We start from the raw sequence: 26,991 nt of genomic DNA on the forward strand, positions 1-26,991 counted from the left end.
CTATAGGGAAAGAGCCATGTGGTAGAGGAACATGTTTAGCTGCCTTTCCACATCACCTCCCAGACTCCTTTTTTTCCCCCAATAGAGTATTTGCATCTCTAGGTGCTTTTTTGTGATGCATGAATGGAGACACACATATGGTCCTAAATAGCAGCTACCTGAAATTGTCCTGTTGTTGCCTTGTCCACAGACTTTAGATTTTATATTTTAAGTATAGTAATTTGAATTATGTTGTCCCAAAAATCTTTCCTAGGTAAATTTCTCTCAGGTGTCCTTTCAAAATATTTATTTGGAGATTAGCAGAAATCATGTCCAGGGTGAATAGGTGCACGAAAGACCAAGAAAGACACCTGTGAACAGCATGGCAGCAAAAGGCCCAGATCCAGCTATGTGTCACAGAGAGTGATCCTTGCCTTCCTCTGAGAAGAAATCTCCTGCCTTTGCTGCAGCCTAGCCAGACAGGATTTAGCAATAGGCTGTAAAACTGTAATAATCGGCTGCTGGCAATAGTTCAGTGTGGATGTGCGTCATCCCCTACAGAAGCAAATATATTTGAAAAATTGATGCAAGGCAAAATTTCCATATTTCCAGCAAAATAAATATCTGTTTTCAGTGAAAATGGTAAAATGCCATTCTCCTGCAAAAATGGTGACTTTTCATTTATTTGCCCTGAGCAGCAATTACAAACGTTGAAATTTCTTTAGTGTAACAGTGAAGTGCTCTTGATCTTGGCTCCTCATCACACTGAGCTTTCCCCTGCTATTGATATCCTTTGTATGTGGCAAGAATGTGGCTCATTTGCCCCAGGTCATTTGAACTTAACTTTTCTACCACCACGGTATACTCATGTTTTCTGTGAAACAGACAGTATGATGTGAAGTTTTATAAAAAGACTGCCATCTAAGACCACCATGGAGATATCCCACCACATACACATACCCCTATCCAAAACAATACTCAGCCAAAAGCTCCTGGGCAGATTTATATATATAATCTTTTGTTTTTGTGGAATGGGGAAGGGTTTCCGCTTACAGTTATATAAATTGAAGGGCAAATTCACACCTACCAATCTCAACAGGTTTTAATTCAATCCATAACACCCAGCTCATGATACTATGATGTTGTCAGAACGAGGGCATGTTAGAATTAATCTCAAACTCATCTTGACTCTTAAAAACAATGAAATGGTGTTTGTACATAGCTCAGTACAAACATTTTAAGCACCATCTAGATTTTTGTATTTGAGGTCATTACTTTAAGTTTCTGTTAATCAGAAGATATGATTTTTTCTTAATTACCCGGTATCATCAAGGCCAAGTCTGTCCATTCCTAATTGTATGTAAGGAGGCTGTTTAAATCATCTCTTGGCAGGGTCTTCTCCAAACATGAATAAGTTCGATTTTCAGTACTGTGGAGACTCTAGAATATTTGGGGGAGGTGGGGCAGAGGGAAGGTTTGAAGGAAGAGTGTTGGCAGCACTCCTACTGGAGCAGAGCTAAGGCTGTGGTGAATTGTCTATGGTGCACTGGTGACTGATCTAGTGGCAAAATTCATTTGTGGGTGTCTGGATGGAGTATATATTGTCAATTACCTTAACTCCCTGTTCCTTGCTGTGGTGGTTTTGGAAAAGGTATGTTACAAACACAACTTTTAAGTTATTTAAAACAAAATAGTAGAAATATTAAAAGTTCTAGGGTTTTATACCATTTTTTAAAATGAATGTACTATTTTGGTTGAGCCTTATGAGGTATTTTATGCAAACACTGAAAAAGTACCTGTTCACTGGTCACAGAGAAATGTACAGAGGAAAAATTAGTACGGTCTCTTTACCACTGTGACTCTAAAGTTATCAATATCATTAGGATAAAGTTATTATACAGTTAATTATGCAGCTTACTATGTGGTTTTCTTCAAACATATGTACCAAAACCTAGGCAAGACTCCCATTGACTTCAGTGAGGGTTGGATTTCATAAAAAAATTGTGACATGTTGCTGGCGACGCAAATCTGCATATTTTCCAGCAAAAAAATTCAGCAAACTATAATTTCACCCAGCACTAGTCTTGAATGAGTAATAGTCAACGTGAAAGAGTGAACCCCCCAACAGCATCAAGAGATTATTGTTAACGAGCAATTTCTTTATGCAAACCCTTTATCCCTCCTCTAAAATTTACTGAGATAGGATCAGACCACAGAAGATGAAGGAAATTGTGCTTTTGGAGCACCATAAAATGAAAAAGCACTCACCTGTGAAATGGGCAGCCCTAAGGGGGTCCATCTCACTGATCAAATATTGTACAGACAGTAAAGAATTTGACAAGTCAGACAGAACCAGAATTTAAACCCATTCCCTGGGAAGCAGTCAATGGTAACATTGCCATTCTGGACTTGTTTGCTAAAGGCAGAGACTTTCTTGGATGAGGAAACCAGAAAGAATGCACCCCTCTGATTTCAGTTTCTTAAAAAGGACACAGCACTCTGCTTTTAAACAATAGTTAAAGGACCAAGCTCAAAGGCCTGTGACTGAAGGAGATAATGCATTACCCTATGCAGCATTTAAAAGAATTTTAAATAAATTTCCAATAAGATGGGGGGGGGGAGCCTGTTTTTTCTATTGGTTAGAAGCCTGGTTCCCAAACTTGTTCTGCCGCTTGTGCGGGAAAGCCCCTGGTGGGCTGGGCCGGTTTGTTTACCTGCCACGTCCGCAGGTTCAGCTGATCGCGCTTCCCAGTGGCCGCGGTTCGCTGCTCCAGGCCAATGGGAGCTGCTGGAAGCGGCGCAGGCCGAGGGATGTACTGGCCGCCGCTTCCAGCAGCTCCCATTGGCCTGGAGCAGCGAACTGCAGTCACTGGGAGCCAAAAAATCGGCTGAACCTGCAGACGCGGCAGGTAAACAAACCGGCCCGGCCCACCAGGGGCTTTCCCTACACAAGCAGCAGAACAAGTTTGGGAACCACTGGGTTAGAACAACACTGCTACAGCATCTTATGGCCAATTCAAGCCTCTAGCATGTGGGGTGCAGGTCTCTTGCCAGGATTATCAGAGTATATCTCACTTAATCATTTCCCTGCTGTTGTGGGGACCTCAGGCACTGGTGCACCTTGGTCACGCCTATTCTCTGCCTGTAGCACATAACAGTCTAGTCTTCTGCAAATTGCAATACTTTATAGTCTCATTTTGGTTGTTCGGTTTAGTTTGCACATGCTGGATTTGTTGGCGATACACAGGAGGTCAAACTAGATGATCAAGTGGTTCCTTCTGTTTTTAAACTCTATGACTATGACCCCCACCACATAAAAACACAGTTATTATGAAAAGCACTTAGTTTCAAACAATGTAAACTTTTCCACTTTGACTCCCCACACCACCACCACCACATAAAAACACGTATGTCATAATTAAACAATGTGGAGAACAGATTTTCCATCTCATGATAAAAATTTAAGATTAAAAAAAAAAAAGACCCAGGTTGGGACAAAAAAGCCAAAATTGAAGTTTTATTGTGAAATTAAATTTAAAAAAAAATAAATAATTTCATGTCTTTCAAACCATTTCAGGCTACCTTGATATTTTTTTCCAATTTTTTTCCTAAACAAAATTTAGTCTGTGTGACTAAATTCACATACACAAAAGTTGGTTTCACCAAATTGGCATTGTCAAACAGAAAACTGTCAATTAAAGTTTTCTAACCAGCTAAAATCAGCATGAAAACTTACAAGAAATGTGGAGATGCAACATTAAGTGGAAATCGCCATACCAGTATATTTGCACGAGGTGACCTTGTCTTACAGGACAAACTAAGAAAAATTTCCAGGGTGAACATGGAGTTTGCTTTGTGTCAACCAGGATCCCTGCTGCTCCAGCATCACAGAGGTTGTCAGCGATACCACAGGTCTCTGCTTCAGCAGAAAGACATTAATATTGTAAAGCTAAATCCTTAGAAGGAAGTACTGCCCTAAAATTATTTTTAAATATGTGCATATTAAATAAAATAATAATTTTGCATAACCAATTAATATTACAGGGTGACTGAAAAAATACGTTTGGGTCACTTAACATTGTCTAATTACTATAATATTCCTAACCAAGCCTTCGGAAGAACAAGAAGAAACTACCCCTTGTTGTTTCCATCCCAGGTTTTACAACAGATTCAGTGCATTTGAGACAGGACTTTTGGAAGTCATTAGTAACACTATATGTAAACATGTAGCCCGATTGTGTGTAATCATCAAAGCTGCTGGTTCTTTATATTAATACTAAGCCTTAGCATACTAATTCAAGGCTCTCAGAAATCTGAAACAAGTCACCTTTTCTTTTAACTTCCTTTTGACCTTTTCTCTGGCATACTCCCTTGCCTTATCCTCTTCTCCAGATAATCTCAACTTTTTCTTGATACACATCCAAAATATTCTTTTTTGATCTTCCTCGACAACAAACACTCCTCTGCACAAATTTGTATTATCTACTCTGTTTTTCTTGACTTTCACTAATCTGCAGGGCTGGCCTGTGATCAAATAACAGTGTTAGAGTACAGTACCCCAAAACACATGGCGTTCTTGCTGACATCATGGGGTCAACTCTAGGATAGACCTTCCTGAAGTGCGTGGCACACTTGAGTCTCAGATTATTTATTGCTGCTGTTCTGACAAGCTGTCTACACTTTCCACCAGGAAATTCTCCCATACCCTACAAAAGTTCCCAGACTGAAATTGATGAAGGAAGAGAGAGACAAAATAATGCTAAAGGAAGAAGCTGAGTTTCTGAAAATTATTAATTCAATATGACTACTAGTGAGCCAGCTTGTGACTGGTCTTTACGCAAATGCACAACATGAAACCTTGATCCCATTCCCCTCCACATCAGCCAACACCTCTTGCTCTTGGTATTTTGAGAATTGAAACACAACTCTAGAATTCATTCATTTAAAAAAAAAAATTAGGTCTCCTTTTAAGATCATGTTCATAGTCCTATTCTAACTTATCAAGAGTTGGAAAATGCAATCATTCTATTTAGGATCAACTGTATTTTAAAAATGATTTATTTTACTACTTTATTACTCTGTATATTCAAAAAAATAGCTCTCTCAGGTCCATTTAAGAAAGTTGTCCAACCACAATAGTTTGAGAGCCTCAAGTTTTATAACCTGGTGGTTTTTTTCTTCCATTTTTCCAGGAATGGAATTGTATTTAGTGTAGTTTAAATGCAGAGATGATCAACCCTTTTATCGGCATAAAGAGTTAAGATATGTGTTCCCAGAGGAGGCTGAGTTACTCCACCAAAAGTGATCATGTAAAGCAAAAGAAAATACTTGAATTTTTCAAGAAACAGACATAGCTACTAGATTTAACTTACAATACAGTTATAAAGATGTCTGTCTTGCAACCATAAAATAAACTCTATACTAATACCAACTCTCACTGCTCTCTCTTCATCTGAGTATTGTGATATAAATAGCTTGAAAAAATGACAACTGAGGATACTCTAATACAATGAGATATCACTAGGAAAGAATAAAAGGAAAGATTGAAAAAAACATATATATAGCTTGGCCAGATGACATCTATGCGGGCATGAGGAGATATAATCAATGTATGCATATCTGACAGCCAGCTATAAGCCCTAAGGAAAAGTATGAATTGTTCGAGATGATATAAGTTATTATAACTAGAAGTAATGGGATTATTAGTAATTGTATTTATATTGCAACAGCACCCAAAGGTCTCAGACAGTATCGAGCCCCATTGTGGTAGGTCCTATACAAACGTATAGAAATATATAGTCCCTGTCTTATTAAGTTTTCAGTCTAACTCAAGAGAAGATACAAGTGAGCATTACATACAATGGGATGGAAAGGGAGGGCAGAGGAACGATGAGGGTAACAGTAATAAGATCATGTACTTACATAGGCTAGCTGGAAGCACACCTTCATAGCATATGGGTGGTGAAAACCTGAGCCTCTTAAAGTTAATGGGAATTTGGCTATTGACTTCAAAGAGGGTCAATATTTCACCCTATTTTAATAAAATATAGGTTTCAGCAATCCTCACTGGCCCCATTATCTTTGAAATTCAACAAAAGAAATAGAGGCCGAACAGAGGAATCATTTCCTAAGAATGAACTCTATTAGATGATGGAACACCCAATAGAAGCCCTGTTGCTTTGATAATTAGAAACAGGATGAAACTAGCAAATATGTAGCAAGGAACAACCTTGCACTGGAAAGGGAATAGACAAGATGACATAATAGTGACTTTTCCTGATACACTACGATTACAATATGGATTTTGGGCAGGCTATTTGGGGCTTCTTGGTGATGTGATCCCAAAGTTAAATCACTCCCAAAACATAGGCAAGACATTACCAAATAATTTTAGTTATACAAGTCTCAGGCATAGCATATTAGTAGCCACATTAGCTAATGTAGAAAGACACATCTACAAGAGCTCACACTGAACCAGCACTTGTTACTCTCTCTGAAACAGTGAAGCCTGTGATACCCCATACCAGCTTCCACACACAGACTGGTGTAGAAGGGGACTGGTCTCTGTTTCCCCCATGCATCCACATTCCTTTTGGATGTCTAGCACAGCTTATGCACTAGACACCCAAGTGCTTGTTCGTAGGGCATAAAAGGAGGGGAATTTTCCCTGACACATCAGTGAAGAGACTCATTGATGTGTTTTATTGGTTTAATAATAAATGGCAATGCTTTTAACAAGACCCTTTTGAATTAAGAGTGACACCTGCAAGGAGCAGAAAGCAAGAGCCACAACAACAGTGAAGATCAGTCTACAACTGGAGCAGGAAGGGGAGCTTTTCTGATTAATAAGATGAGTGAACAGGCACTGCAAATAATGGGAGCTACAGCAAAAACAGGAAGTGGGTGTAGGGGCCAGCAGGGGAAGCGTGGAAGGCAAGGAGAGGAGACTTAGTAGAAGTGGGCAGGAAGAGGAAGAGAACCTTGACAAGGGAAGGAGTGGAAGCAGTAGAAAAGATGGAAGCAGAGTCAGAGCAACACAAGGCAAGTATGGGAGATTACTGGGGGAAGGAGGAGTTCAGGGTCAGGGAAGAAGTAATCCAGGAAGAAAAAAACCATACACTATGGTCTGTAACTCCATCTCAGCGGTTCGGTGACTTGAACTTCACTCTTATAATTATTAAGTTACCAAACCCACCCATTTTATTGATAGAATTATAGTCTGGTGATTCGTACTGAACTGTTTATTCATATTTGATACACACCCAAGGCAGTGGAAGGCATGAGGCTTGAGGCCTCTCAAAAGAGCACAGAATTTTTCTATTGCTGAATCAATGAATATACCCTGTTATTCTATGGAATTCCCATGATGTTTTTCCATCTTAGATTTTTCTTAATTCTTTTAAAATATATACAATTTAAGAAACACTCCCTTTCAAAACAGTAACAATGGAAAATTTCATTGGCTACATATGCTGACATCTCTTCAAAAGAGAGGTGTCAAAATGTTTAAACAATTGAGAAACCTGACCGGCTGAATACTCAGAGTTATATAGTAATAATAAACAAACATCTACAGATTTTGGGTTCAGTGTAAAATCTGCAGATGGTAATGACAGAATGGATAAAATGTGACAAACACATGTACACCCTGGAAAATACAACACACAAGCCAACATTGGAAACTCTTGCTCTAGGTCCCTGGAGAATAGAGTTGGATTATGTCATTGCAACTGTTGACAAAGAACAATTCTAAGCACCTTCAAATAATCAGAATCCATAAAAAAGAGCTCTGGTGCTTGGAGCACTTGAATATGTAATGTTGAAGAAATTAAAGGTAATTTTCCTGACAGCTCTTCAAATGTGATAAAAAAATTGGAAGATACTGTTAAATGAATCTATAGTGTTTTAAATATACCCATTCTGCTTAGCACAGCATTTTGAAAATTCATATCTGAACTCTTTGACATGTATACACTGAGAACTACATTTGGCTAGTAAGGGTCAAATACTGCTTGCAGATCTGCTGAAAACTCCTACTGTGAACAACCAAGCTATGGAATACATCTGAAGACTGAATTTAGCCCTATTTAAAGAGGATTTTTTTTTTGCAAACCTACCACTGCTGGTGTCCATCCTGTGGTAGTGATACCACTTAGGGGCAAATCTTTCCACAGGCAAGACTCTCATTGAGTTCAGTGGGAGTTTTGCCAGAGTAAAGACTGGGGGCCAAATTCTCAACATCCATGCAGACACTGAGTAAAAGGTCTTTGCAGATAAGATCTATGTGGGGCTGGGAGTGTGATATTCCCCCATGCCATACTGTAGCCATGGGACTCCCATTATGCACCACAGTGACTCAGCAACAGGTGACATGAGGCAAATGAACTACAACTGCCAAGAGGCACCATGGCTACATTTCCAAATCACAAGTTTCAGTTTTCAGCTGAACATTTTCAATATCTGCCAAAAAGTCAATTTTCAGCGGGGGGGGGGGGGGGGGGCGGGGGAGAACCTATTGTGACAAGCTCTAAACTTAATTTTAAAAAACAGCTTTCATTCCAAGGGAGGCATTTACGCATATTGGTATAATATATGTGCTTATTTTCCTCTCGTTGCTATCTTTTGAACTCTTCTTGATATTTTGCTGGTTACACTATCTCACACAGCTTGATTGCAACATTTCGTTTAAAGTTGCTTAATCAAATATTTTATTTAAGTGGTACTAGGTTGACTGAGCTGAGTAACAAGGACACTTGGGGAGCAGCAAGGTGATTGCATTTGTTAAACTTATTTGCTAAATAATGCACAACCTGTGCTTTGTTCTTACTGTTCCCTTACAAAACGTTGACATTTGTTCTCTCTTTCCCAGCTGACACCTCATTACTTCGGCAGTCCCTTCTGAATTGACCCTAATGTGTGTATAATACCATACACCCTTTTTTCCCCCCAAGCAAGCAGAATTTTTATAGACCTCTCTGGCACTTTCTACAATGACCCATTTCAAAATCATTATCCATTTTGCATCAATGCTTTGGCATTGTGACTTCCTGGTCAGTTGCTTGAGATCCATTTACGTCTTAGTTAGTTTAAAATGAAGTGTTTAAATTACTTTAAACAGATATTTGAAAATAAAACAGTTAAGAAACTAGTGAAATAAAATTGAAAATTATATACTACGGAGGCAGTGACTGCAAATCCATAGTTAAGGTTGTGTTGAGACTTGCAGCTGAAGTGGAACTAAAAATCCATTAATACCTAAACACTCCTCCTGAATATACTCACCATACTTAACCCATCTTAAATGCATTTTCAAAATATGCTTCATTGTGTTAACAGCAACAAGCTGACCATTCAAAACAGTTAAAATCATATTTTTAGGGGCAGGGAGACAGAGCTCTCTCTCTTTACTTACTTCCCTCCCTACACCCTTTAGAGCATCACATTCCGTATAGGAAACATTTCAGCAGCAGCCCCTGCTCAGTTCAGTCTTCCCTAAGCTTAAAGGCTGCAATTCTGGCCAGCTTTATATGTGCAGCAAAATAAGGCAGGAATCTTTTACTCCTTGTAGGCCAGCTTTTTGTGAATGAGCGAACTAGTAAATCATCATATGATGCTTAAAGAAGACAACATGAACACACTGCCTTTATTTATTTGTTAAAGTTTAGATTCCTGTCAGTGAAGAGACCAGCATGTTGAGTAACTGTCTTTTAGGACACAGGATGGAGACGATCTAAAAACTGCAGGCAAAAATGGAACCACACCACTAAAACTAACTCAGGAACACCACTTTGTAGTTATCCTTTCACACAGAAAAGTCTACAGGACAACCAAAAAGCCTGAAATGCATCATTTGATTGATGGTAAATACTAAATTATGCCCTAAAAACAACAAGAATTATATTAGTCCCAGATTATACTTTAATCATTATTCTTTTTAAAACCATGATAGGTGATATTTTCTTCAGTTAAATGCAATCATATTTCACAATACAACTGTTCAGAAAGGTCACATCTGAAGGACACAAAGCATGTAAATAGTGAGCCATGCACTTTCTAATTTTATGGATATGAAAATGCAGTCTTTTTATAAGTAGGACACAAAGTTCAAATTTGTCTAATTTATCATTGCAGAGGGTAGCTTCTAAAGTACTATTTCCCTACATAGAAAAAGAGGGTTTAATCATGATGCTTTGCAGCAGGAAGAAAGAAAAACATATCCTCAAAAGTGTGATATTACATCCTCATGGCTGACTTGCAGCTTTGTAAACTTGTGCTGCAACTTGCTAGGCTATCCATTGTAATTTTGAAAAAATGTTTGTAGGTAGTGAAGGAAGTGGGAACCTATAGAGCAACCATCTCTATCCTGCAACCATGTTTCAGCAAACTAAGTCTGGATAGCTAATAATCTGTTACTGTGTGTGGTTTTCCATACAAGATGGACGTGCTGGTGTGTTTAATGTTTTTTCTCCTTCCCCAAAACATGGCTATTTGGCCCATCTGGTAAATAAATGGCATCCATCTTTTTTCTTTTACCATTGTTTACTCCTTTGGTATTATCCAACCTATCCTTTTGAGGTAAGATCATTAATAATATAATGAAAGTGAAAGAGACATCTGTCAGAATCTCTGGGTGGTCAGCTAAGGCAAGACTGGATGCATGATGAGCAGGGGCTGGCTAGCATGGAAACAGGTACCAGCTGGAACAGGAGCAAGGCCCAGCTACAGCACAAGCACAGGTAGTCTTCTGTCAGAAGAACTAGAAAATGGGAGTGGGTCCCAGATAGATAGCAAAGTGGAGAGATTGCTTCCCCTGAGGAGTTTTGGCCAAAAAATTTCACCCAGCTCTAACTATTTGTTACTATTACTTGTGGGGAGTGTTACAAAAATACAGTTCCATTATTCTACACTTCACTGATTCAAGACAATCCTTGCTGAATAATCATGTACAAGCCACTTTACAGTTAAGTGTTACTTGGCCTCAGTCCCAGATTCATTACTCAAGCAAAACTCATGAGTTTTGCCTGGGTAAGGAATCCAAGAATGGGACAGTTGAGAGTAAGTTTTCAAAGGAGGACTGTTCAAATTTACTGGACCTTACTCCATGATATCTCTGCATTTGACAGTGTGACCCTGTATCAAATAAAAAGTTACCGATGAACTTTCTATTATTTTTATATAAAAGCAAAAAGCTTTTTAAACTAGAAAAACTCGAAATAGTGTTTTGTAAAGCTATAGTTGTTTCTTACCAAGCTTAATTTCAGACTTTAATTTAAAATACAGCATTAAATCAATTTCAAAACTTTTTTAAAGAAGCTAATTCCAACACATTTTCACACTGTATAACATGTACTCTCTTCCCTTGGAAAGTAGCACCCTCTTCATTGTCCTGTCTTTATATCAAATACCCTCCAATCCTTAATTCACTATCATCTTTGTGGAGGGATGAGGCTGGGACACACTCTGAGACAGGACTTCTTAATCCATAAATTCCTTAACCAGTTGGAGGAAAGGTTACCGAATGAAGTGAGACATTGCCTAGAGCTTCCCCCCCTTCAGAGCTAAAAATGCTACCTGACAGCCTGATGAGAGAGATCTGGACATGACTACTTCTAAAAAGGATTCTTAGAAGCAATTAGTTAATATTTTTCCTGTATTTTTTTTTTTTGACAGAGGAACATCCCTCAGCCTGCCTTTTCACTCCACTCTAACCCCCACCATTGGTCCAACATACAGGGCCAAATTCTGCCCTCAGACATACTAGTCCTACTGTCTTCAGCACAGATTTTGGCCCTTAAACCTTGAATTCTTCAGTATTCTCAACACCACCACCTTATTTTTCACTAAAAAAAAACATTTAAATTGTTTTGATAAAAAAATTAAGTTTATGACCAGTAACCTCTGGACCAGAAAAAAAAATCCACCAGAAATTCACTACTATGCAGACAATGTGAATGTAAAAATGCCTTTTTAATTGTGCTGGAGCAGCTACAGCTTTCATTAACTGTCACTTGTTCCTCTGACCGCTCTTAGCATTCTAATTTAAAAACAGAGAGTATAAATTGAGAGAATTTAATTCTCCCAGATTTAAAAAAAAATATGATAAAAAGAAGTACGCAAAGCACTATGGAAATTTTGACCAATGCAACACAGGGGTCCAAAACAGACAGGAGGTCAGCAAGCCTGGTGAGTAGTGGGGAGACAGAGTATTAGTAGTGATCTCTCTGTTTAAGAGTTTTTAAAAAGATGCCCACTTAACACAAGAACAAAAGATATTTGGACTCTATTTTTCTGTTTATTTGTTTTCTTGAGCTTATTTGCTAGAATATGGAAAGTGGTGCTTAAAATGTAAGCAAGGTGGTTAGGCCAATGTCATATACATACATTGTTTGAGAATTGCTGGAGGGGTATGACTTCATCATCCACCAAGCAGATGGCTCCTTTCAGAAAATTCAGTTCAAAGCCTTATTATTTTTCTTGTATGCCTGGTGCTTGCTTTATTATGATTATATCTTGCCAACTTGCGTGACCCAAAGTATCTGGGAATTGATTGAAATAGAGTTGTGACCTTTATAAAAGTGACCTGAATTCACCAGTATTCTGTTGTCATGCTGTTTTATATTAAATGTATATGCTCTGCTGTAATACAATTGAAGTTTGCTTCATTGACACCATTTGTGTACTAACAGCGCTCTAGAAAAAGATAACTGTACAGGGTGGTTTGTCCATGGATGGCAGATACCAGTTCTTATGCACACTTAAAAGAGTTCAGTTGTGTTCCAAGTTGACAGATATATCAATTTTCTTCAATGCACAGATCATACTAATCGCCTTTAACATATTGTGGGATTGTCATGTTGCTTTCCTACTGGGCAATGCACTGATGTTGTTTCTCTTTATATTCATCATGAAAGCTTTTATGATCAGGCCATCAGACAGGCACTTTGACCCAATTAAGGGCATACCTACATGCTATAATCTGTGAATGAATGTAACCTGCCTTCAGAATTATCCTAGGAGGGGGTTTAGGGTTTACCTAGACCAGCTAAAAGGACATCTGTCTTGTCTACAGTGATATTTTAATGCCTGGTAGCTAATAAACATTATACATTGTCAAGGTCCTTGTCCTCCTGAGGACAAACAATCTTCAGAGCCTGGAGGTTATAAAACTCAAGAAAACAATACAAAACATTTCAGTCCAAATTCACTTCGGTTAGCTTCTGGGAATGGATTTGGCCCATTTTGTTTAGGTTTTAACTACAAATATTTGTTTTGTGTTCTATTTTCCGTAATTAAAGTAGCAAGCTAACACAGGTAGACCTTAGAGAATTAGAAGTTGATTCCAATCCTTTACCTATATGAACTGGTCTCTGTAGCCGAGCAGTCACCCTGCTCTGGTCCTGAAAGGCTTAAAAGCCAGCCTTTGGAGAGGGCTGGGGCTGAGGGCTAATAAGAAGAGGTTGGGAGGCAGCCAATCAGGGCCAGGCTGGGCCCTATAACAATGCTGCTGGGCCAGGTGGCAAAGAGTCTCACTCCAGCCTTGCAGTGGAAAGGATCCAGCTGCCTGGGAGCACAGGGTACTTGAAGCAAAGCAGTGCTGAAGAAGGGCAGGCAGAGCTGAGGAGCTCTGGCCTGATGAGTCCCCAGGCTGAGGCCTTGCTGAAGGCCAAAGGAGGTACTGAGGCTGCAGGGAGACAGTTGGACCAAGAAAGGCAGCAGGTCCAACCCCCTTGCCAATGATGAGTGGCCATCACAGTCTGCAGTTTGCCCCAGAGAACGGGGGCTAGATGATGATTGGCAGTAGCCACTGAGGCAAGGTGGGTATAGCGCGGGGTTCCCCTGGGAGGGGAGACTCAGAGTGGGGGTACTACTGTGGGCAGAACCCCAAGGGAAAGGGGAACCAGGGTCCAGGAGAGATATGGGGCCTGTGACAGAAGGGACACTGGCTAGCAGGAGGTGCTCTGGGGCTGGAAAAGAGCTAATTCCCAGACTGACCTGCAGGAGGCGCCACAGCAGTGAGTCTGCAATCTACATTCTCCTTTTCACTAATACATGGCAGGTACTCATATAATTTAACTCAGTAGTGAGAAAGAAGGGCATTGGTCTTGTGATATAGTTTTCATGCTATGCTCAGTACAAACAGTAAACAGGCTGCTCAGTTGGGCTGTGGGACATGATCTGATAATTGCTATCTAGTTCTTCATGTACACTTGTCCACTTCAGAAACTTTTGTAGCCACCATTCCAGAGGAACGTCCATGCTGATGATGGGTTCTGCTCGATAACAATCCAAAACAGTGCAGACCAACGCATGTTCATTTTCATTATCTGAGTCAGATGCCACCAGCAGAAGGTTGATTTTCTTTTTTGGTGGCTTGGGTTCTGTAGTTTGCGCATTAGAGAGCTGCTCTTGTAAGACTTCTGAAAGCATGCTCCACACCTCATCCCCCTCAGATTTTGGATGGCACTTCAGATTCTTAAACCTTGAGTTGAGTGCTGAATCTATTTTTAGAAATCTCACATTGGTACCTTCCTTGTGTTCTTAAAAAACAAACAACATGTGCTGGGTCATCATCCGAGACTGCTAGAACATGAAATATATGGCAGAATGCACGTAAAACAGAGCAGGCGACATACAATTCTACCCCAAGGAGTTTAGTCTCAAATTTAAATTAACCCTTTTTTTTTTTTTTAAAGAGTGTCGTCAGCATGGAAGAATGTCCTCCGGAATGGTGGCCAAAGCATGAAGGGGCATACGAACATTTAACGTATCTGGCATGTAAATACCTTGCAATGCCAGCTGCAAGAAAGTGCCATGCGAAAGCCTGTTCTCACTTTCTGGAGATATTATGAATAAGAAGCGGGCAGCATTATCCCCTATAAATGTAAACAAACTTTTTTGTCTTAGCGATTGGCTAAAAAAGAAGTAGGATGAGTGGACTTTGTTTTGTTTTTGAGAGCAGTTATGCAACAAAAAAAAATCTACATTTGTAAGTTGCACTTTCACAATAAAGAGATTGGAATTGAAAAATACTATTTTTACAGTACAAATATATGTAATAATATAAAGTGAGCAATGTATACTTTGTATTCAGTGTTGTAATTGAAATCAATATATTTGAAAATGTAGAAAAAATTAAAAAATATTTAATTTAAATTGGCATTCTATTGAATACCAATTATTCTGTTGGTAACAGTGATTAAAAACTGTAATTAATCGAGATTAATTTTTTTTAATTAATCACGTGAGTTAACTGCTATTAATCAACAGCCCTACTTATTTTTAATTTGTATTGCATGATGCTCCTTCTGGTAGCCTCTGAGCCCGTCAGATATTGAAGTAGAGCAAATATTTAAAATGGTGTTCTCTCCAATTAGAGACTAAACTAATATACTAAATGATCTGCATGACAAATATGCAAATGAGGACCCGATTAGCAGGTTTTCCTTACGTTGTGCCCTGTTTGACCAAAAATCAGGCTGTCACACACACCATTCTAGGAAACAATTCACACTCCACTCACTCCAGTATAGATTTTGGTGTCTAGTTCTGGATAATATAACTTCAGAAATGGACAGCAGAAACAACGCAACAGATCTGAACTGATATGTAGTGTCTCAGGTAACTGAGTTCAGGGCTTTAAAGATCATGACCAAAATATTGACTTGTACCAGAAGCATATCAGTTATCAGTACTGTGCAGCTCATGGATAGAGTAACCATACATCCCATTTTTAAGCTCTGTCCCTGATGTCATGACTTTTTTTGGCAACACTGGGCATTGTCTCGTTTTCTCTTGCCAGGGAGAAGGGGGGTACAGAGGAACAAAAAGGCATAAATTCCAAATTTTGCCAAAAAAAGTCACGGTGGATTCTGGACAAGGGGCCCCCACGTGTCGTTAGCCCAACCTGCCTGTCGTTGCCGCTTAGCCGGTGTCCCATTTTCAGTTTAGGGAAATGTGGTCACCCTACTCATAGAGCACTGGTGTAATGTATTCTGTGACTCACCTCTCTGAGATTGAACCATTGCATTCTGTTCTCTCGGAGGACTGTCAAGGGTAGATCCAAATAAAGCCCACTCCAGAAATTCAGTCTGGGAGGAACAAAAGCATAGATCATTGTGTCAAAGTCCATATCGAAGAGGAGCAATTGTTTTCCGGCCAGCCTCACCTGCGGGGAAGAAAAAAAAACACAAACTAGTATGAGCCACCGCTACTATCTGAGAACCCAGAAGCAGTGACAAGTCAAGTATGCCTCTAGACTCCAAAAGCTATTGACAAGACCATGTTGCATTCCTGCACTAGAAGGAACAAGTGTCTCCCTTCCAATTCCCTCACAATGCTTCCCCTCTCCAGCCAGCACCACTTTTGGCTAGTCAAGAGGTGAACTCTAGTCAGTTTGCCCGCATCTGAATCCTCAGATCTATCAGACACTGGAAAGCATAGAATCCACAGTCTCTGGGATCACAAAAGGGAGCTACGTATTCAAATTTGTGAGTGCACAAATGTTTCAGTGAGAGCTGTAGCTATTGGTTACTCCCAGTAGTTCATCCTAAGTGAATAAAAGCTGCCCACAGAAGCCTAAGTTAGGAGGAGATAAGCCATGGAGCAGCAGTGTGATTCTGCTTCAGCTATAAACACAGAGTTTTGCTCCTTATTTGTAAGCTTCCATTGTGAATTCTCTGGAATTCTTCATGTTTTTGGTATTCCTGCCTATTTCAGCACTGAGTATAGGTACAATTTCCTGTGGTTTTAGAATGAGATACATGGACTTGTCAAGATGGCAGTCAAAATTCATAAGACAGGTAATATCTTCCAGAGAAAGTCCATTTCATGTTCTTGTGCCTTTTGAGTTTCTACTGAATTATCTTTCCAAGGGTGGGAAAGTTTGTGATATGGATCACAGAGCAGAGAGCTGCGTGCAGATCCCAAATATTTGCAGGGAAAGCAAAGAGCCATCCTGCTAATTCCATCCCATTTCTGTTAACTGACTTGCACTGTCCAAATTACTACTCACCTCCTTTTTAACTTCATATTTCCATATATAGCTTGGAATTCATTAGAAGCAGAAGCTAGCTGCTCATAGAATTTCAAAAGAACTATATTTACAAAAGTGTTTTGAAGAGCACTTCTACAACTGCTGGCAAAATAAAAGATTTATTCTATTCTTAAAAAAAAAAAAAGAGAGACAAGATGTAAAATTTAATGTTACCAGCTGCCTGGTCCCCAATAGAAAATTCAACCTCAGAAATGGTGTCTAACTCAGTTTCATTTACATTCTGAGAGAATGTGCATTATATTGTTTTGTTTCTATTGTGTAATGCACGTGCTCATTGCCTGAAACAATCATTGTACTTATGATTTAAGTGCCAGAATTTCCACACATGCCCCACTGCACAGTGACCTTCAAAGCTTTTCTGTCATGTAAATAGTATTTTGTCAACCACACAGAGAGCTGCTGTTGAGAGCACTGTGGAATTAACAGCTGAGTAAAACTTTTAATGCCCTCTAGTGTTTCTCACTTGCAAATAAGAATGTATAGTCAGTGAAAAATTTCACAGTAAGTTATTTGGATTTTCAAGTCCCTCTGTGTATATTGAAAACAAGCCCATTGTAAATAAAACCCTGTCATGCAGAGTAGGAGATTTAGCAAAATAGCACTAGATTGATACAAGCTGTGGAATATTTTAAGTTTTTAGAATTGAAGTGTTGAGAAGCCAAGGGTAGTGAAACATTTTAGCTTATATTATGCTGCCCCAATAATCTATATAGTCAAGACCGTGTGTCCTTCATGACAACCCAGATCTTAAATCTGTGCAAAATGACTGAATTCTGAAGCACTCTCCTACAGACGTGAACTTCTGTGGCAGCTTCATTTACATTAAAAATTTAGGTTTCAGAGTAGCAGCCGTGTTAGTCTGTATTTGCAAAAAGAAGAATACTTATGGCACCTTAGAGACTAACAGATTTATTTGAGCATAAGCTTTCGTGAGCTACAGCTCACTTCATCGGATGCATTCAGTGGAAAATACTGTGGGGAGATTTACATACATAGAGAACATGAAACAATACACACTGTAACCAGAATGATCACTTAAGATGAGCTATTACCAGCAGGAGGGCGGGGGGGGGGTGTGGAGAGAAACATTTTGTAGCGATAATCAAGGTGGGCCATTTCCAGCAGTTGACAAGAATGTCTGAGGAACAGTGCGGAGGGTTGGGAGAAAGAGGAGGGGGAGGAATAAACATGGGGAAATAGTTTTACTTTGTGTAATGACCCATCCACTCCCAGTCTCTAGTCAAGCCTAAGTTAATTGTCTCCAGTTTGCAGGTTATGTTTAGAAATCAGATTCGCCTGAGTAATTGTTCATTTATTTTTGTAGTTTTACATGGCAGCAGTCAACATAAAAACCAATGAGTGTCTCAACATTAGAAATTGGAGATACCTCATGAACACCAAGGGAAGTTTTCCAATCCATTTGATAGAGGCACTACACAGAATTAATGAAGTTTCTCCACTTCACTCAGTCCCTTAAGAAGGATGAATTGAAAAGAGAATTTATTTTAAACTGAAGAACACAAAGCTGGGAGATAATTGCCTGGATCATTTATGTTATCCTAATACATCAATACCTGGACTGCTTAAACTTCAGCAATAAAGCTAAGTGTGTAATTACATACTATTTTTAGCATAACTTAGAGTACCCTGGCCAATAATTTTACAGGTGTTTTTAAAGCAGATAGTGTTACTGAGAAACCTGTTCTACTGCTAATGTCCATACATGAGAAGTGGGCACAGAAACTAATGTACACTAAATATTCAGTCTAAAAGGTGATTGACCAAGGCGTGAAAAAATGGCAAAGCTCCCATTGACTTCAACAGAGCTAGTATATCACCAAAGAGGTGGGGAAATCTAATTTTTCTAACAGGAAATGAAGCAATAATTTCTGAAAGTCTTCTATTCTTTGCTGAAGCAGAATCATTTACAGATCTGGGGGGAATAGCTCAGTGGTTTGAGCATTGGCCTGCTAATCTCAGGGTTGTGAGTTCAATCCTTGAGGGGGCCATTTAGGGATCTGGGGCAACTATGGGGGATTGGTCCTGCTTTGAGCAGGGGGTTGGACTGGCTGACCTCCTGAGGTCCCTTCCAACCCTGATATTCTATGATTTATTGAATGTGTAATTTTAAACCCTTTTAATTTAACATTTTCTGAAACTCCTCAGATTTATGCACTTATTTTCCTTTCTAAAACCTATAGATCTGTTTTAATTTTAGGCCTGTTAATCATAACTAGTAGCCTAAACATATTTGCTTTATAACACTTTCTATTCACCAAGTACAGATGGGCTCAACCCTGCAAATTACGCCTCCCTGCCCCATCTTGGCCTATTACAGTCACCAAAGATCTGTGAAGTGATATTAGCATTGCCTGCCTTTTTGTAGAGTTCTGTTATTGGAAAGGGGCTTTAATCTTTTCTGGGGTGGGTTTGACTTCTGGACTGTTGGGTGGTTTGTTTGTTAATACATTCTTTTCTGATCTCGATTTCATTAACTATTGAAGGGATACTCTTATAAGGTTATATTAGTAAAAATATGGTTATTAGTTGCATCTTTTGGGAAAGTGCTTGAAACTGCTGTTTCTTGAGACTATTGTGTGTATATTTAAAAAAGTATAAAACATTGATGTAGAGTAAGATCTATATATGTGAACTTGATACATTGACCTAATTCAATGTACACATAAAAAAACCAAAAAGTTATGTAACAGTTGGGTTGGGGGGTTCTTAAGGTTACCGCTAAAAGAACAATACTGTTGGTCAGAATTAAGGTTGTGCTGTGATGAAATATACATCATTATACTTGATTAGAACATAGATGGTCCAAAAAAAATATAAGCAAGTTTCACAGTTAAAGCATTCATTCACATTAAGTGAATATGTTTTATGTGAGAGGCAATAATGTGATCATTACCCCTTAGCAACCTCAACTGATTCTTTAAACAAAGTATTTTAATATACCTATTTATTTTTTTACATCTAACTTCTTTTGTAGAGCTAAATGAGGACAGATTTTTTTTTAATGACTGGAACAAATCAGATTATTAAAAGGTGAAACTGGGGGTGGCCAAGCTAACACCGACTCCTTCAGAAACCTGCCTCATTCAGGATGAAACCACCTCTGTACAACAAGCCAGCACAAAGAGCTTGTGTTAGCTGTCTTTGGGAGTGAACTTCACCCTCACTGCACACCTAGAAAGATATACACAGTATCTAGGTAGTTAAATTCATCGGGTATAGTCTGTTTTCACACAGATATATGATTTGCCAATATTCAATTATTCAAAGTTATTTACAAATACACCTTTTCTAGAACACAAACTTAGTCTCTGAATTTATATTCTCCTTAGTGTCACTCAGTATCAATGCTTTTTTATCCCTTATATTATCTATCTAACCAGCATTTCATGACCAACGCAAGAAGGGCTGCTTAGTTCTTCCTTACTAAACTGACTTCAATTTTAAAATTGTTTTATATACTTTTGTATATTAAACTTTTCAAAGTTATGTTGTGATTGACATGGAGCTGCTGTATAATGATTTATTCATACTGATCTTGTTAGTGGGATGCTTCCTGTGATTGTTTTTGTAAAACAAGAAGTCATTTTACAAGAAAAATTTACAATTCACCTTTAAAAATTAAAAAAAAAATTTAAAAGTAGTGACCACAGAGTGAAGGGAACAATAGGTATATCACTGGTCACGCCATCTACAAAAAGGCAAATAAGGACAACCCAGGGAACTATAGATCAGTCAGCTTAATTTTGGTACCCAGAAAGATAATGGAGCAAATAATCAATTTATAAGCACCTAGAAGATAAGAAGGTGATAAGTAAGGCTACCATTTAATCACAGGTATTTTTAGTAAAATTCATGGATAGGTCACAGGCCATGATTTTTTCTTGCCTGTGACCTGTCCGTTACTTATTCCATAAATAGCCCTGATTGAAGCTTAGGGGAGGCACTGCCAGGGTGGAGGGGGGGCATAGCCCAAGGCACCAGCTGCCAGGGGTGGTGAGCACTGAGGGGCCAGCAGCTGCTCCAGACACCACCATGGCAGGGGAAGGGACCACTACTGGGAGCCGCTGAACTGCGACTGCTCCAGCTGCCCTCAGAAGTGCCGCTCAGGCGGTCCCTCGGGCCAGCGGCATCAGCCGCTGCCCAGGCAGTCCCCGGGGCCACCAGAGCAGCAGCCGCTGTGGCTGGCCCCGGGGCTGGGGCCACTCCAGCAGTGGCTGGTGCAGCTCGGGGCTGGGCTGCCCGAGCAGCTAGCTGCAGAGCTGGTCCAGCAGCAGCCGGTGGGGCTGTCTCCAGGGCCAGCTGCTTGGGCAGCCTTGGGGGTCAGCCACACTGGCTGCTGCAGAAGTCACAGAATCCGTGACTTCTGCAACCTCTGTGACAAACATGGAGCCCTAGTGATAAGGAACAGTCCACATGGATTTGTCAAGAACAAATCCTTTCAGACCAGACCAATCTAATATCCTCCTTTGGCAGGGTAACAAACAATGTGGATGGGGGGAAAACCAGTATATGTGATCTATCTCAACTTCAGTAACCATTCTGTTATTGTCTCACGTGACCTTAACATAAGGACACTAGCAAAATATAACCTAGATGTATGCACAACTGGTTGGAAAACCATACTCAAAGTAGAAAGGCAAATCAAGTGGGGCCCTGCAGGGATCTTTCCTAGGTCTTGTTCTATTCAGTATCCTCAAAAATAATTTGGATAATGTCATAGAGAGTACACTTATAAAGTTTGTGAAGGGGTTGCAAGCACTTTGGAGAACAGGATTAGAATTCAAGATGATCTTGAAAAACCTAGAGAAATGATCTGAAATAAACAGGATGAAATTCTTAGGGGGGCACTGCCAGTAGGGAGCAGGGGCACAGCAAAAGTGCTACACTTGGAAAGGAATAAACAATTGTACAAATAAATAATGGAAAATGACTATCTAGGAAGGAATACTGCTGAAAAGGAGCTGTGGGTTATAGTTATTCTTGAGGGAATTGTGCACCAAAAAAATAAAAATTCTGCACACAATAATTTAAAGTTCTACAAATTTTATTTGTCAATAAATAAATGTAGACGCTCCAGCATGGCAGTGGGAAGTATAGGCCACCAGCTGCATGGAGGTAGATCACCCTGCAGTCCCCAACCCTCCCCAGGACATGGACTCTGTGGCAAGGCTGCACCTGACCCAGACATAGCAAAAGGGCCAGGCCTGCCCCTCCATACCAGGTGCACCTGGGGGGGGGGGGTCTGGGTGCAGGGCTCACCAGGGTGTGATCCAGGTGCAGGGAGTTCCATATAGAATCATAGAATATTAGGGTTGAAGAGACCTCAGGAGGTCATCTAGTCCAACCCCTTCTCAAAAGCAGGGCCAACACCAACTAAATCATCTCAGCCAGGGCTTTGTCAAGCTGGGCCTTAAAAACCTTTAAGGAAGGAGATTCCACCACCTCCCTTGGTAACCCATTCCAGTGCTTCGCCACCAACCTAGTGAAATAGCGTTTCCTAATATCCAACCTAGACCTCCCACACTGCAACTTGAGACCATTGCTTCTTGTTCTGTCATCTGCCACCATTGAGAATAGTCTAGCTCCATCCTCTTTGGAACCCCCCTTCAGGTAGCTGAAGGCTGCTATCAAATCCCTGCTCATGCTTCTCTTCTGTGGGCTAAATAAATCCAGTTCCCTCAGCCTGTCCTCATAAATCATGTGTCCCAGCCCCCTAATCATTTTTGTTGCCCTCCGCTGGACTCTCTCCAATTTGTCCACATCCCTTCTGTAGTGGGGGGACCAAAACTGGATGCAGTACTCTAGGTGTGGCCTCACCAGCGCCAAATGAGGGGAATAATCACTTCCCCTCCATCTGCTGGCCATGCTCCTACTAATACAGCTCAATACGCCGTTGGCCTTCTTGGAAACAATGATACACTGCTGACTCATATCCAGCGTCTCATCTACTGTAATCCCCAGGTTCTTTTCTGGAGGACTGCTGCTTAGCCAGTTGGTCCCCAGCCTGTAGCGGTGCATGGGATTCTTTCCTCCTAAGTGCAAGACTCTGCAATTGTCCTTGTTGAACCTCAGATTTCTTTTGGCCCAATCCTCCACTTTGTCTAGGTCACTCTGGACCCTATCCCTACCCTCCAGGTATCTACTGCTCCCCCATCTTAGTGTCATCTGCAAACTTGCTGAGGGTCCAATTAATCCCATCATCGATAAAGATGTTGGACAAAACCAGCCCCAGGACCAACCCGTGGGGCAGTCCGCTTGATAAGGGCTGCCAACTAGACAGCGAGCCATTGATCACTACCTATTGAGCTGGACAATCTTATAGTCCATTCATCCAATCCATGCTTTAACTTGCTGGCAAGAATACTGTGGGAGACTGTATCAAAAAGCTTTGCTAAAGTAAAGATCACATCCACTGCTTTCCCCATATCCACAGAGCCAGTTATTTCATCATAGATCAAGGCAATTAGGTTGGTCAGGCATGATTTGCCCTTGGTGAATCCATGTTGACAGTTCCTGATCACATTCCTCCTCTCCAAGTGCTTCAAAATGGATTCCTTGAGGACCTGCTCCATGACTTTGCCAGGGACTGAAGTGAGGCTAACCCAGCTGTAGTTCCCCGGTTTCTCCTCCTTCCCTTTAAAAAAAAAAGGGGGGGCACTATATTTGCCTTTTTCCAATCATCTGGGACCTCCCCAGATCGCCACGAATTTTCCAAGATAATGGCCAATGACTCTGCAATCACATCAGCCAACTCCCTCAGCACCCTTGGATGCATTAGATCTGGACCCATGGACTCGCAGGTGGTGAGGCTCAGTGGTATGGGGGTTTGGGTGCAGGGACTCAGTGGGGTGGATGAGGCTCAGCCAGAGGTTCTGGCTCTGAGAGGGGTCTGGATGCATCAGGGTTGGGCAGACAGGGGAGCAGCTCCCCATACAGTGACCCCTCCCCCTGCAGCTGAGCAGCAATAGGGGCAGGAGAGGTGTGGCACTTCCAGCAGCCAGGAAGGAGGGAGTCACAGTCCTTCCTCCAGTTGCCAGCACACTGGTAGACAGGCAAGCTACACTGTACCTTAGGCTGGAACAGCTTCTTTCTCTGCCGTCAATCATTTCCATGGGACAATATTGAGTGAGGTAGGGCCAGTGGCTCCATCTTCTCCCTACCCTTTTCCCTCCCCCTTGAAGCAATTTGCCTCCTAGAAGAGACATGGAAGTAGCAACCCATGCACTCCTCTGACCAGTGAGAGTACCTGTACTCCACCCAGGGGACAAAAAGTATCCCTATACTCTGCCTCTGTGCAACCATGCAAGGCCAAAATAGACTGTTTAATTCTCCTATTGTGGTTCTAAACTGAATCTGCCTAATGGTCTAAAGTTAAACTTCCTGATGTTGAGAGCTTAAGAGACAGCCTTGGCAGGACTAACCAAACAGATTCTCTTCTTTCTAGGATTCCCTTCCTTCTATGCTTTTGCATAGTTCTTTATCCCTTTTGTTACTCATTATTTCTTCTTTTGTCTTTTCTTCTGCATTCAGACAAGCTCTGATCTCCCACATTGACAAGGAAACTTTATATTACCATAGACCCTAGGATACCTACTCATGGACAAGAACTCCCTTGTACTAGCAGAACAAACATTTCTCTTGAACAAAGGCTACCTGGACTCTTCTTCCTCTCTCAGCGAAGTTTGGGAGAGCGCTATTCACAACTTTCGTTTGTACAACTGATTACTTCTTCCCCTCCTGTCAGCTGCCAACCTAATCAATCATTCTCATGAAACTGTTGTTCTCAACCCCCCTAGTGCTATAGATTTTTCTTTATTCTTTTCAAGCTTGCAGTGGCTAAGTAAGCAGAGTCTTCTCAAGGTCATGTTCATCCCTTGTGTAATGAAATATTAGGAATAGATTTGCCCCTGCCCATTTCTGGCATTACAGCTCAGTTGGGGGAGGGGACCCCCTCCCCCCATAGTACCACGCTTATCTTTCTGTCCATTGCTTCCTGTGTCCTGAGCACAGCAACATGGGAGATCTCTCCTCCAATGCTGCAGCACATCCCCAGAACATAGGTCTGACTGGGGATTAGACCTTGTAGAGTGCATGATAAAGGAGCCATGAAACAGTACAGCAAAAGTCTGATTGGAATTCCTAGTCTTCACTAATGGGGAGGTTTTCAGAAGTGACACACAACAAACTCCCTTCTGTGCTTTTGAAAGTCTCCCCATTTCATTCCCTATCATCTTAAATTTTCCCTCAAAGTAACTTGTTTCATTCTTTAAAATTATTTTTTCTGTTCACATGAAAGAATACCTGTTTCTATTTTACTTTAGAAGATAAATAGGAGCCCAATGTGCAGAAGCCCTTCAAAAGCCCAAGTTCCACATTTAGGTTTTATGCTGTCACTTGCTGCATTCTTATAGATGCTCTGGATAATAATTAAAGTAAGAATCCCCAACAAGTACATAGAAGTTGAATGTAAAAACTCTGACACCAGATGGTGCTATTTTGCTATTTTTAGAAAGCATGTGAAACGTTTAGATATTAAAAGGATAAGTTTTGACCAAAAAAATCTAAACTAGAGAGAAAAGTATCTATGGCATCAAATTATAGGCCAGTTGTGTGACTTCTTTAATGATCATGTATTTGGCATTTTAAGGAAATATGGATTTTTAGAGCATACTGTGGCAGAGCTCCGCCCTTGTCCCTATGAGTCCTGTGCTCCTAGGTGATTTATGCTAGCCTCAGAGGCTCACTGTGACCCTCCATGTAGCCCTTCTCTCTCCAGGGCCAGGGTTACAGTCTACTGAGCCCTTTTCATCATAAGCCAGCAAGGAGGTTAGTGAGAGAGCTCCCACAGTCTCTGTTGTCCCTATGGGCTTATTCCCAAACAGTTTAGCCTCCTATCCTGACGGGGCCTATCTTCCCCTCCCAGGAGGTGTTTCTGTAGTGGCAGGCTGGGGGGAACCCAGGCCCGCCCTCTACCCCAGGTTCCGGCCCAGGGACCCTAATAGTAGCAGCTGTTAGCAGCCAACCTTTCACTGCCAGAGTTGCTACATTTCCCTAGGCCACTTCCCCGCAGCTATCCCACTTCTCTCTTCTTCACCCTTACCTTAGGGCTCCCTTACCAACGGCTTGAGGGTGTCTTCATTAACCAGCCCTTCAGCTGCACTTCCTTTCTTCTGGCTCTCCTCTGCCTGACTGGAGTGAGCCCTTTTATAGTATCAGAGGGCCTTAATTAGAGTCAGGTGGTCACATTTTGTAAGTGTTACCAATAAACTTCTTTTCTGTTTAAAAAAAAAAAAAAACCAAAGAAAAACAGAAAACTGTTAATCCAGCGGCCAGCGTATCTGCTTTCTACTTCTCTGCTGAACCTTGATGTCTTTGAGGAGCAGTGGGGTTCTCTGCTCGGTGACCCCGTCCGGTTCCCTCCGTCTGACCCTTTGATTGACGGGAAGAGCGAGAGACGCCAGCCCCAGCCGTTGCCGCTGTGGATACCATCATTACTGTCATCTAGGAGAAGTCCTATAATACATGGGTGTCTACCCCCCCCACCCCTAAACCACCCACCCCGCAGCCGTGCCCATCTTGTCGGGCACTCTCAGGAGAGGGAGGATCGGTGACACTGGGCACGGCCCTAGGTAACTCGAGGGGGTGGAAGACCATGAATGTCGAGGAAGCCCCCCCGCTCTGGGCCCAGGCTAGCCTGAACACTTCTCCCTCCTGAAAGCTGCTGTGTTATACCTTCTGTTTGCTCTTGTTTTGTTGCATAGTTTTGTTTTATCCTCTTTGGTGATTCTTTGTAAGTGTTACACAAATAAAATTCTTTTCTGCTTAAAAAAAAAAAAACAAAAAACAAAAAACACACACTTCTCTGCTGAACCTTGATGCCTTTGAGGAGCAGTGGGCGCTGTCCGGGGTTCTCTGCTCAGTGTCCCCGTCCGGTTCCC

General features: G+C 40.9%; 1 long non-coding RNA gene across 1 annotated transcript in view; it reads right to left on the reverse strand.

The window, feature by feature from the left end:
* Positions 1-26,322, reverse strand: part of LOC125635531 (uncharacterized) — a 42,758-nt gene extending 16,436 nt beyond the window's left edge. The window contains exons 1-2 of the long non-coding RNA XR_007356295.2: positions 26,154-26,322; positions 15,983-16,144 (exon numbers count right to left, since the gene is read on the reverse strand). This is a non-coding gene — a long non-coding RNA (uncharacterized LOC125635531). The remainder of the gene's footprint in view (positions 1-15,982; positions 16,145-26,153) is intronic.
* Between the last annotated feature and the right edge of the window lie 669 nt (positions 26,323-26,991).

This window comes from Caretta caretta, chromosome 4 (genome assembly GCF_965140235.1).
Source record: "Caretta caretta isolate rCarCar2 chromosome 4, rCarCar1.hap1, whole genome shotgun sequence".
In the NCBI taxonomy this organism is placed as follows: Eukaryota; Metazoa; Chordata; order Testudines; family Cheloniidae; genus Caretta; species Caretta caretta.